This window comes from Vipera berus (genome assembly GCF_964194415.1).
Source record: "Vipera berus genome assembly, chromosome: 7".
Lineage (NCBI taxonomy): Eukaryota > Metazoa > Chordata > Lepidosauria > Squamata > Viperidae > Vipera > Vipera berus.
This window is the reverse complement of record NC_138209.1, coordinates 66,727,428-66,740,334: the sequence shown is the minus strand read 5'-3', so window position 1 is coordinate 66,740,334 and position 12,907 is coordinate 66,727,428.

The following is a 12,907-nucleotide window of genomic DNA, read 5'->3' as shown; positions in this document are numbered from 1 at the left end:
AAGCGGTTCCAGAGGATTGGTGCACCCACCAAGAATGCTCTCCCCCTGGGGGTCACCAGCCGACATTCTCTGACCGGTGGCACCCTGAGGAGGCCCTCTCTGTGGGAGCGCACAGGACGGAGGGATGTTGACGCTGGCAGTAGGTGCTCCCGTAGGTAATCCAGACCCACGCCATGTAGGGCTTTGTATGTCATCACTAGCACCTTGAATTTATACTTTCATGATTTAGGTGACACTGTCAACTGATTGGATAATATGTTTCCATCATGAAAAAAATTGAGCCATAAAGAAACACACATTTTTTATGATTTGGGTAACATTTTTTTCTATAAGATCTATGAAGCTTTTTGGTACATAAAGAGAATAGAAGGAATACAGGTACTTATGACCATTTATTCAGCAGCCATTAGAAATTACAACAGCACAGAATGAAGGAACTTATGACCCTTGCCTTATAGCCACCGCAGTGTCCCCACAATCACTTGGCAATTATCTGCCCTTATCTCCAACTTAGGGAGGCGGGTGGCTCAGTGGGTTAAGACGCTGAGCTTGTCGATCAGAAGGTTGGCAGTTTGGCGGGTCGAATCCCGAGTGCTGCATAACAGAGTGAGCGCCTGTTACTCGTCCCAGCTTCTGCCAATCTAGCAGTTCGAAAGCACGTAAAAAATGAAAGTAGAAAAATAGGGACCCCTATGGTGGGAAGGTAACAGCGTTCTGTGCGCCTTTGGCATCTAGTCATGCTGGCCACATGACCATGGAGACGTCCTTGGACAAGTGCTGGCTCTTCAGCTTTGAAACAGAGATGAGCACCGGCCCCTAGAGTTGGAAACGACTAGCACACATGTGTGGGGGAACCTTTACCTTTATCTTTTTATCTCCAACTTCAGGGATGCTGTAAGGCCCCCGCCTATCTTCCTCCCCATACTGCCCCACTAGGTCTCTACAGGCCTTGAGTTTGCTCTGCAATCCACGGGTTCAGCACAGGCCTTGGTCCTGCTTCCCATCCTGCTGTGTGCCATATTTTCCTCCCCTCCCTTCTGTCACAACTAATTGGCATAACTTTTCAGTAGAACCCTTCCTACATGAAGACCTATGGTGTTGTTCTGGAAGTAGGCATCATTTTGGGAGTGGCCATAATGAATTGTGGCTGCTCCACAATGATGCCCACTTCTGGGATGGCATCTTGTAGCCTCCACTGTATACGGAGGGTGAGAGTTGCATGACCAGCTTTCTTTCCCAAATGCAATCTCCACATCTGAAATAAAAACAGTACTTTTGCCCTAGACCTAGTTTGCAAAGTACTGTGATCCTAATCTGTAAATTGTTGACAGATTATTATTATCAGAATTTTCTTGGTTATTGAACCATACCCTTATATAGAGATGTTAAGGACATAACTATTTGAGGGCTTGTAGATTTTCTTATCTAAGTTTTCAGTTCTACTTAAAAACAAAACAAAACACTATGCTTCTAGTGCCTTTAAAAAACAAAACAAAACACTCTTTCAATTGTGTAGTGTGAAAAAGCTATTTATTATTTATTACTATTTAATGCAAGAACCAACAGAGTTTGAAAAGGCCTGAGCAGTGATTTTGTTAAAGGTCAATTTGGGCATTCTACTCCCAAAAGACCTTATAGAAGAGAGATGCTGATATATACAAAAAAAAAAAACTGGGTTTGCCTTTTCCAAATCAATCTATTTAAAAAAATATGTGTGAAAAGAGAATAGACTAATATAAGCAGTGATACTAGAGAATTCTCGTTCTTTTTTTTTAAAAAAAAAGCTTAAATCCAGAAATTTAAAATTGAAGTATCATTCAAGTTTGCTTATTAAGTCCTGAAATAAATTTAATAATTTCTATTAAAAATTTTGAAGCAAGTTACATGAACATTTATATAAATCACGAAAGGACCACAGAAGATAGGGCTCTGCAGCACTTAGTAACATCTGGAGATGCTCGTGGGGCACCCATGCCCCCATGCATTCTTATGCTTGCTTTTATTTTCATATCTGAAGTACAACAAAGCTTTGCATGTGAAATTCTGCTGCATAATAAAGTTATAAAAATTTCTACGTTAAAAAAGACTGGACAAAACTTCTAAATTAAAAACTATTCTAATACTATAAAGGGTAAATTGTATCAGTTTTTTACTCTAGCACTGAGGAGGCAGCAGTTGAAATTGGACATGGAAAAGAAGAGGTGGAACATAAAATGCTGAAGAATCTTGGTAAGAGAACAAAGATCAGATATGCATTTAAACTTAATGTTTAATTCCAATAGTTATTACTATTGTCAGCATAACCATAAACATGTTTAGCTCATTTCTGTATTCCAGTTTTGTTTAAGCCCTTTTTCCTCTTCTTAAAGCACTTTGATTACTCCCCACAGACTTTCTATCAGTTAGCTAAAACCATTTCCCCAAAACCTGATATTTTCCAGTTCTAGTCAGCTCCCACACAAATGACTGTTATATGATTATTAAGGATGAACTCTAACATACCAAAATAAATTTCAAGTAGGCAAACATTAATTGTGAAGGCAGAAAATGGCACTTATATCTCAGAAAGATAAAGTCACCCTCAAGTGAAGCTTGGTTCCTATGAACACATTCATTCATTCTTTTTTAGCAATGTAATGGAAGTCAGTGCCCAACAATGGCTACAATTCCTACATGGATAATTGTGCTTGGCTTCCAAGATCAATCAAGGTTTATTTCTCTTTGATATTATATATCAAACAAGCTGAGCTTGTTGATCAGAAGGTCGGCAGTTTGGCGGGTCGAATCTCGAGTGCCGCGTAACAGAGTGAGCATCTGTTACTTGTCCCAGCTTCTGCCAACCTAGCAGTTTGAAAGCACGTAAAAATGCAAGTAGAAAAATAGGGACCATTCTGGTGGGAAGGTAACAGCGTTCCGTGCGCCTTTGGCGTCTAGTCATGCCGGCCACATGACCATGGAGTCATCCTTGGACAAGTGCTGGCTCTTCGGCTTTGAAACAGAGATGAGCACCGGCCCCTAGAGTCGGAAACGACTAGCACGCATGTGCAGGGGAACCTTTACCTTTATATATACATACATATATACATACATACATATACATATACATATACATATACATATACATATACATACATACATACATACATATATATATATATATATATATATGCAAATTATTCAAATTGCTAATAAAGAATTTTGGGAGGCTGAGATGGCCATTTCGAACTCTTTATGTTCTCATCAGTCAGTCATACCCTTTATCTGAGATTCGAACGAAGGGAGAACGAAGCTGAAGCCACCAGCCTGAGGATGACGGATGAGATTTTGTTGAAACGTTGCTCTTACACCTTCAATTCTACGTGGGAAAAAACCCGAATGACCAAAGATCCATATATATATATATATATATATATATATATATATATATATATATATATATATATACATATACATATACATATACATATACATATACATATATATATACATAGCATTGCAATATATATATTGCATTCTGAACATTAGTGACACGTTAACTACTCTACACCTGGCATTTTTGTTATTATGAACTAGAATATCAATGAATTGTTACAAAATATTCTAACTGTCTCTGTGTGTATGGATGGGCATGTGAACAACTATGTCATAGGGATATTTTGTTTATTCATTTGAATTTCCCTACCTCTTGTTATCATTTCACATCAAAAAGCCTACTGCTTTTCTACACCTTTTTGTATCTTTTGATAATAAGCTGCAGGAAATTCATTTTACATTAAGTATAACTACTATCTCCCTCCTGAGTAAAAGAAAGGATTTGTATTGAGTTTGATTAATTCAAAAGACAATACCTTTCATGTGTGTGCAGCACCCTTTGCAATATTATTTAACATTTTAATGGACAATGAGTGATGAATACACAATGATTATTTCTGCCCTTGATTATACATCCTGCAGACTGTGGCCATTGACTGCCATTTATCCAAATGGCAAATGTATGCTTTCTTTTATTCTTGTTCTGTAGGAAATAACTAAATCTCTGTGGCCTTTTTGCAGTTTGGAACATTTCATAATACTTCCCCACAGTTCCAACTCTTACTTTAAAAAAAATCACAAAAAAGCAACAACATGACATAATGACACTTGATTCTAAGAATAAGCCTGTATGAACCAAAAAGTACCACTTCCCAGTCATTGAATGGTTTTATTGTCTTGAAGTGACAAAAATTATACTTGCCAAATTGTTCAAATGAGTGGGGTTCTGCAATTAAAGCTAACATAGATAAAATTATGTATACTCTACAATTTTCATGCTCTAGCAATTTTAATTGTTATTATAAAAGTTATACTCACATTAAAAACTTTATAAATGAATCAGCTGACTTTAAAAAAAACCAACAGGTATGATATTCTTATTCTTTATACCAAAGACAATCAATAGTATTTAAAGCCTCTAATCTTTCTCAAGTATTTGAATGCTAATTGAAGCAGAGAAATCTATTTTTTCCTGCATGAAGCTTGCTGATTTGCTAATGTTCAAGCAAATTCCTCCCTTCAGTTTGTTTCAGGATACCCACAGGATACACAGGGTCAAACAGAATTGATGAGTAAAAGAGTTTTTAAGGTTGAGAAGAATATAAAATATTTGGATATTAATTGGACAAATATGAACTTTATGTTGTTTCAGAATAATTATGTTAAGCTGGAATGAAATAAAAAAAGACATGTTCAGATAGGAAAAAAAACCCTGATTTTAAATTATACTTTGCAGCCTGCTGTTTAGTCTGGATAAAAGAATGGATGTTGCTAAGAAACAGAAGGCTTTTTAGAATTAGAAGGGCAGGGTTTAAATTTGGGAGACACAGATCCCCATAGTATGATAAAACTAAGGTTAATGTAGATGTTAAAAATCATTTTCTTAGGCATTCCATATTAAGAATAGGGAATATATATATAATATTAGGCTATCCCTTCAAAACTTCCTTTGTGACTCTGAGTACATGAAGAATTTTACAGAAGAGAAATGATTACTAAACATGAATGGTTGATTTACTCTGAAATATTAAAATTTTGTCAAGGAGAATGTAGAATAAAAACAAGAGACTGGTGTAGAAATATATTCATGTCAGTGGTTAAAAATTTTGGTTAGACCAGGAATGTTAAACTCGCAATGTCACGTGATGTGTCACGACATATCGTGACTTTTTTTCCATTGCCAGCAATGGAGTGGGCACGGTTTCACCATGACACATCCGACCCAGGGGCTGACAGTTGGACACCCCTGGGTTAGACTATGGATCCACAGGAGAACATGTGGTTACAGGGATTGACATTTACAGAATTGTATAGTCTTAAAAATAATTTCTATAAAATTATGTATCATTGGTACATGTCACCAACCCAACAGGACTCAATTGCATACTATGAGACAGAAGATTTTAAACTGAAATAAGCATCATGAATATGCAGATAAAAAAAAAACATGGAACTTTGATATTATACATAACTGCAATCACGCTATTACTTGCATAAAGGTAGAAAGATCTGACTTTACCCACAATGGAGAAATGGAGAGTGAAGATGGTGGAACTTGCTGAGATGGCTAAATTGACTCCTTAGAGATAGGACATTGTCTAAATTTACTAATGATTGGAAACTCCTTATTGACTATGTGGGAAAAGAAAAAATGTCATGATATAGGGTTTTGTGGATTAGAATTAAAACATTAGAGTACAGGTAAAATGTAAACAGTACAATAAGTAATTATGTTATATTTACTGTATTATGTAAAACTGCTGTAAAAGAAAATTAGAAGTCAAATTATAACATTTTTTTCTTTTCTTTGATTTCTGCATTTTCTTTCCTCTTCCTTTTTTTCTTCCTCTTTCCATTCCAGCTATATAGTTCCTTATTACTTTCAACATTTCCTAATAGAGCTGTTCCCGTTTTTGTTTTTAAATCATGTAGTACAATACACATTACAGTGTACAGTAGAAATATTTGTATGCAAATGTTTTCCACAGACACCTTTTCATAGCTTCATCTATAGCTGAAAACAGTAAATCTGTATTATTTATTTATTGCATATTGGGAGCAGGGTGTATCAAGTAGTGAATTCACATTAGAGCCAAGGTTTAAATCAGGGATTCTTCTAGTTTGTTCCTTTGTCTTTTCAACATTATAATATGTTAAAGCAGTAGCCAAGCAATAGAATGAGAAACTGCCAAAGTCAAATATTCTGGTGAAGAATTTCAAACTAATTTAGATAACGTTTCGGTTCCAAGCAAAAAAAATTTCCATCATTTTCTCTCCAACTGATGTTTCCTTTCAATTGCTTCTTTACTGGAAAAAGGAAGGCAGGATGGGGTAGGGTGGGTGGGGGAAAGAGGACTAGTTTCTTCTATGTTTTGCTCAGTTCTATTTATATCTGCAGAACTAGTTATTTATTACTTCATAGATTGCTTTATCCTGTATAATATGTGACCATAACTACTGAAATCCAAAAAAAAACCCCCGGAAAACCAAGTTTTGGCTCCTCTAGAAACTGCGGTGAAACAATAAGAACTGCAGCAATCTGTCAGTAAAATGATTTTTTTATACATTTTAATTAAGGAAGGTCTAATTTAGATATTTGGAAATGGTAAGAGAAGAGTGTTGACGATACTTACAGCCTTGTGTGCAGCAGATGGCCAAGATACATGTTTGTGTGAGTTGATAGACACCTTAAATAGTCGATTCAACAGAATTATGTAAAAGTATAACAACTTTGCATCTTGTGTTTTCATTCTATTGTTTCAGTTATGGTGGCAATGATATTTATTTTTATTTTTCACTGTGTAATTATTTATTCATTTTATGTATTTAGCTGAAAAACAGTATTTGTCTGCTTAATCACAAAGGGTGTTTACTGCAGCTTCAAAGTTATAAATGATATATTATATGAACTAGGCACACTCATTTCCATATTTTATAGCAGAGATATTTTTCACAAAAGAAAAAGTCAAGAGGCTTTTCTATTGCTTTTGGCATTATGTTCTTATTTTGTGATTAGGTTTGCCCAATACGTCCACTAGGAATTTTTTCTGCAATTCAAAAAAATAATCTTTTGTATCTCCTATGATCAGACCTGACAAAAAAACCAATCACTGTCCTCTTCTGGATTCTTTATGACTGGGAGAAAGAAAGGATAGGAAAAGGGCCTCTAGAATCTGCATGGAAATCAAAACTGTTATCTACAGACTACCATAGCATTTCTCAACTTGGCAACTTTAACGTGAGTGGACTTCAACTCCCAGAATTCCTCAGAATAAACAGCCTTAAATTTAAGCTTTGTGCTTGCCTGAAATCAGATGCCCTGGAAAAGTGGAGAAGCTTTGAGTTCAGTCAAAGTTGATTCTTCTTCTAGAGTGAGAGTGAATGGGAATATCAGGTGCTGAGTCATCCCTTCCATTTTGCCACCTGACCTACTGATGAAATGGAAAAGGGGCTATAATATGAAAATGACATTGGGTATGGCCCCGTCATTAGTCCTTGGTTAAGTAAAAGGTAAAGGTTCCCCCGTACATGCATGCTAGTTGTTTCCAACTCTAGGGGCTGGTGCTCATCTCCGTTTCAAAGCCAAAGAGCCAGCGCTTCTTCGAGGATGTCTCCGTGGTCATGTGGCCAGCATGACTAGATGCCAAAGGCGCACGGAACGCTGTTACCTTCCCACTGTAGTGGTCCCTATTTTTCTACTTGCATTTTTACATGCTTTTGAACTGCTAGGTTGGCAGAAGCTGGGACGAGTAACAGGCGCTCACTCTGTTACGCGGCACTCGGGATTCAATCCGCCAAACTGCCGACCTTCTGATCGACAAGCTCAGCATCTTAACCCACTGAGCCACCATGTCCCTTTTAGTCCTTGGTTAGAATAGCAGAAGTTCCTTTCCATTTGAAGATCAGTTAGATACAGACAATGAAAATAAAGGAATAAAAGAAGCAAGGAGTTGGCTATGATAAAGAACCATGAGATCATATTTCCCTAGTCCACCTTTTTTTTGCCTACTTTCTGACTAATAGTATCCCTTTGACAGTATGTTTTAACTTTGTTAGCCAATGTCATGATTTTTTCTGATTGCAAATCTTCAAAACCCACTGTCTTAGGCAAGACCAGCAATCTTGCTTTGGAATGTTTTAATTCTGAGCACTCCATTTCTATACAGAATAAAGTTATCTCCACCTTACTTGTTAACTGGCACACATTTCAGGTTCAACAAATCCAGAGTTTCTCTGGAAACGTGCATGGATGAAATGAGGATGCTTCCTCCATTTTGCAAAATAAAGATAACACACATTCTGCACTAAAGAGAGACACTTTATAAACCTTTGCTGGCACTTCAGCAAAGGTCCTCACAGAATTGTGCCCAAAGATTCCAGAGTAATAACATCAATAAAATTTATTTTCATGTGCTTTAATTATTTGTCAGCCAAACAGCCCACAACTACTAGTTCAACAATGCTTGGCAAACATTAAGGTTTTATTCTATTGAAGATTTTTGCTGTTCGGAATATCTGCTTGGAAAACAGGAATTAACCTTATTTCTCTCTAAAGTTATGATGATGAACAGGAAGTTTACTAACCTAGAAATTATGTCTGGGACTTTTTCAGAGAAATAAAACAGGAAAAGTTGTAAAGTATTTTGTTACATTTTAAATATTATATTTTATATAATTCTTCTAATGCACTAGCATACCAATAACCCACCTTAATATGTCATCAGTGTTCATCAGTTTATTCATAGATTTTTTTTTCCAATCAGAAAATGGCTGAGTACTGCAAAAAAGTGTAAAGGAAGTGACTAATCAAGCACTTGATTAGAATCAAGTCTCATACTTCACATTTTCACCTGATACGCTTTTCAGCGCAAATGTGAACTTTTTACACTTCTCTCTGCCATTAGAGAAAGATATCTTCAAGAAATATATACCAATCACAGTAAATTATATGGTTCATTTACTTTGAAAATAATCTTAAAAAATAACCCTCACACAGCATTTTATTACCTGGGATTTTTAGTTTCCTTTGTGGCATCATAATATATTAGTAAAGGTAAAGGTTCCCCCGCACATGCGTGCTAGTCGTTTCTGACTCTAGGGGCCGGTGCTCATCTCCGTTTCAAAGCCGAAGAGCCAGCGCTTGTCCGAGGACATCTCCGTGGTCATGTGGCCGGCATGACTAGACGCCAAAGGCGCACGGAACGCTGTTACCTTCCCACCGGAGTGGTCCCTATTTTTCTACTTGCATTTTTACGTGCTTTCGAACTGCTAGGTTGGCAGAAGCTGGGACGAGTAACAGGCGCTCACTCTGTTACGCGGCACTCGGGATTCGACCCGCCAAACTGCCGACCTTCCGATCGACAAGCTCAGCGTCCTAACCCACTGAGCCACCGCGTCCCTCATAATATATTAGTTTCACATAAATTACTTTTAAAAATAGTTTTATCTGCCTGGGATTTACTGTACTTTATTTACTGTATATGCCTCCAAATCAAATTTCATGAAGAAGATTGTGTGACTGTTGCAAGAATGCACAAGAAAGCTAGATCATTGTTTTTGGAGGAGATGAGGAATCAAAGGAACAGAGGAATATTGAGATGTTAACAAAATGTCCCCAGATTTGGCCCTGCCAAAGTTTGGGAAGTCAGTGATTGTGCTGGAGAGAGTGATACAATGCAAAAGAGCAAGACTTGACTATAAATTTCTATTCTGAGTTCCATTATTTAAAAGACTCATATTTTCAGATATGTTGTTGGACATTTATGTTATAATTTATGAGATCTAACTTTTTGCATCTATGAAGCAAAACTGGATATAGAACAAATTTGGCTTACAGTTAGGAACATAAAAATAAAATAAAATGTAAAATTGTCATGGTTCCTATTATTGAATTAAATGTCTTTGGTTTTCAAAGGCATCCACATCTTTATAATGACAAAATATTATTGGAATATAAACTACAGTATGTATATGATTGTATTGCAGAGGCTTTATTTAATCTAAACAAGTGTTATAGATTGTTTTATTTATCTACTAAAGACTTCATAAAATTATGCCTCAAGAGATTGAACAAATATCACTTACCACTTTGCAACATATTCTAAAACTGCTGACTTCTTTATGCTTCATTTCTCTGCCAATACCCTCTGTAAATCCAATCAGAGAAGACTTTGATGCCTGCTTTTACTATCCAGATCGTTCAAAATTCCAAGACTTTTAAAATAATATTTCAAGAACTCATTTCTTGAAATATAGATTAGCTGCACATTGATTCTATCCACCTTCCTTAGCTTTTGGACAGTAACAAACAGGCAAGAGCTACTTTTGTTACGAAATGAAGGTTCATAAAACTAAAAACTATATTGCTTTGAAAATTAACTGTAGGCCCAAGGCACTAGCATTAGACTGTATTAAATTAGACTTCCCTTTCGTAAGTGTTCATTTATATTATTGCTATTGGCCACAGAAGTTTTAAGCTATCAGACACACAAATTCATTTTTAATTGCTTTTGTTTTGTTTTCTGTTGTTTTTCAGTTCCTTGCTGTGATGGGAATCAATTTTAGTATTATAAAGTTGGCAATCAAAGAGGGAATATCCATCAATTTATTTTGCAAAGAATCATTATTCTTCTGAACTATAAAGCACTGTTGCTAATAAAACATCTTTGATTTAGGTAAGGTAAATATTGATGAATATTTTATATTTGTCCACGTAACCCAGTATTAAAATAATATTTTTTTTTGCAATCTTTGTGGCATTATATAGATAGAAACATGAGGAGAATTAAATCCCTAATAGAATTTTTATATTATTATGTAAATTACTATTACATAATATTCCTTTTTAAATATCCTTTCCAGCTTTCACATCCTTATGTTCCTTTCTCTTTTAATATTCTAAACCTAAAGGCAAAGGTAAAGGTTGTCCCACACATGTGTGCTAGTCGTTTCTGACTCTAGGGGCCGGTGCTCATCTCCGTTTCAAAGCCGAAGAGCCAGCGCTTGTCCGAGGACATCTCCGTGGTCATGTGGCCAGCATGACTAGACGCCAAAGGGGCACGGAATGCTGTTACCTTCCCACCGTGGTGGTCCCTATTTTTCTACTTGCATTTTCACGTGCTTTCGAACTGCTAGGTTGGCAGAAGCTGGGACGAGTAACAGGCGCTCACTCTGCTACGCGGCACTCGGGATTCAACGCGCCAAACTGCCGATCTTCTGATCAAGAAGCTCAGCGTCCTAACCTACTGAGCCACCGCGTCCCATATTCTAAGTCTTCTTTCTGCCTATTAAGGAACTCTTCAATGGTCCTCCACAGCACATGCACATGCTTCCATGTTGCTGGCTAGAGGTTCCCCTTTTCCATAGTGTCTTTGGAGTTCTTTATTTTCTTCTTTCAGTCTTCTTCCTCCAACATTTTTTTCCAGGTCTTTTCTTCTTTTTAATTTTGCTTCATCAGTTTAACTTTTCCTCTGTCTTCCAATACTTTGAGATCCAGTTTCACTAATAAAATCCATGGACATCAAGTTCCCCAAGCTGCATGTTAGTGAAGCTTGATGATTTGATGGAAGAGGGAAAGAGAAGGAGGAAATAGCCAAATTCAATTTTTAATAAAATAATTGCTTTGGCTTAAGATAAAAATGAATAAAGCTTACAGGCAGTTACCCGTATATACTTTGGGAAAGAATCTTAAGCACTGGATTAAGCCACACTAAGCTCTGTCCCAATTTTTTGCTTGAAGGAGATCTTTTCCAGCTGGGAGCATGTCAAATGGGAGATATCTATTTCAATCGCCAAGTAATTTGAGTTGGTATTTCAGAGATGAGGTGCTGCAGCACACATTATTCCCCCCCCCAAAAAAAAAGTTCCAAACCAGGAGCCAGTGGTTCTATGTTCTATGTTAAATTTACTAAATCAATTACTGAACGATCTAACTGAATGGTACAGTCTAAACATTAATACTATTATTATAGATTACACCTAACTAGAAAGGAGTTTAGAATCCATTTGATCCAAACCCTTACTAATGCAATAACTGGAAAGTAGGCTCCTAACACATTGTACTACACCCTAAAACATCCTATTATGTTGCTATCAACTTTTACTATAATTAAGTTGTTTTTTTCCTAATGTCTAGCCGAAAAGCTACTTTCTTGTGATTTCTAACCACTAGATGTAGTTAACCCCACGGAGAAACAGAAAACAACTATATTCCATTTTCTGCATGATAGCCCTTCAAGTACTTGGAGGAAGCTTTCCTGTCTTCTTTTAATTGTCTTTTTTCATCAGGCTAGACTTATACAGCTATTTCAGTTATCCTTCACAGAATTTCAGCAACTTCGTCAACTTGTCTGGCCCTCTCCTGAAACAGCCCAGTTTTTCAGTGTTGATTCTTTTTATGAATAAAAACATCTCATCCAGAACTAATTGCAGTATTACACACTCGGCTTGACTGGTAACGGGAAGAATGGGTATTATTCAACTATTCGCCTGGACATATTTTAGAAATGTCACAGTGGAATATGAGTATTTTTGCACGTCTCACTCACAGTATTTTGGCATGCACCTTCTCTAATTATCACTGATTTCAAATGATCGATTTCAGTTTTGATAGAAGTATCAGAAGTACGCAACTTAAGGACTTAATTAAGCAGGGTTCAACATGTTCTGTGTCCTTTTAAAGACAATTAACTCATGTAAAACCATTACCCAACATTACCCTTAATTCCTTGATTGCAGGTGCTGCATGAACTTGGATTGGAAACCTTACAAATACAAAAGTTCATATTCTATATGTCTGTCTTTGTGTCTCTATTGCCAGAAGGCCCATATCCAGGTAAAGCAAATATATGACATTTTACAGGGCATAAAATATATC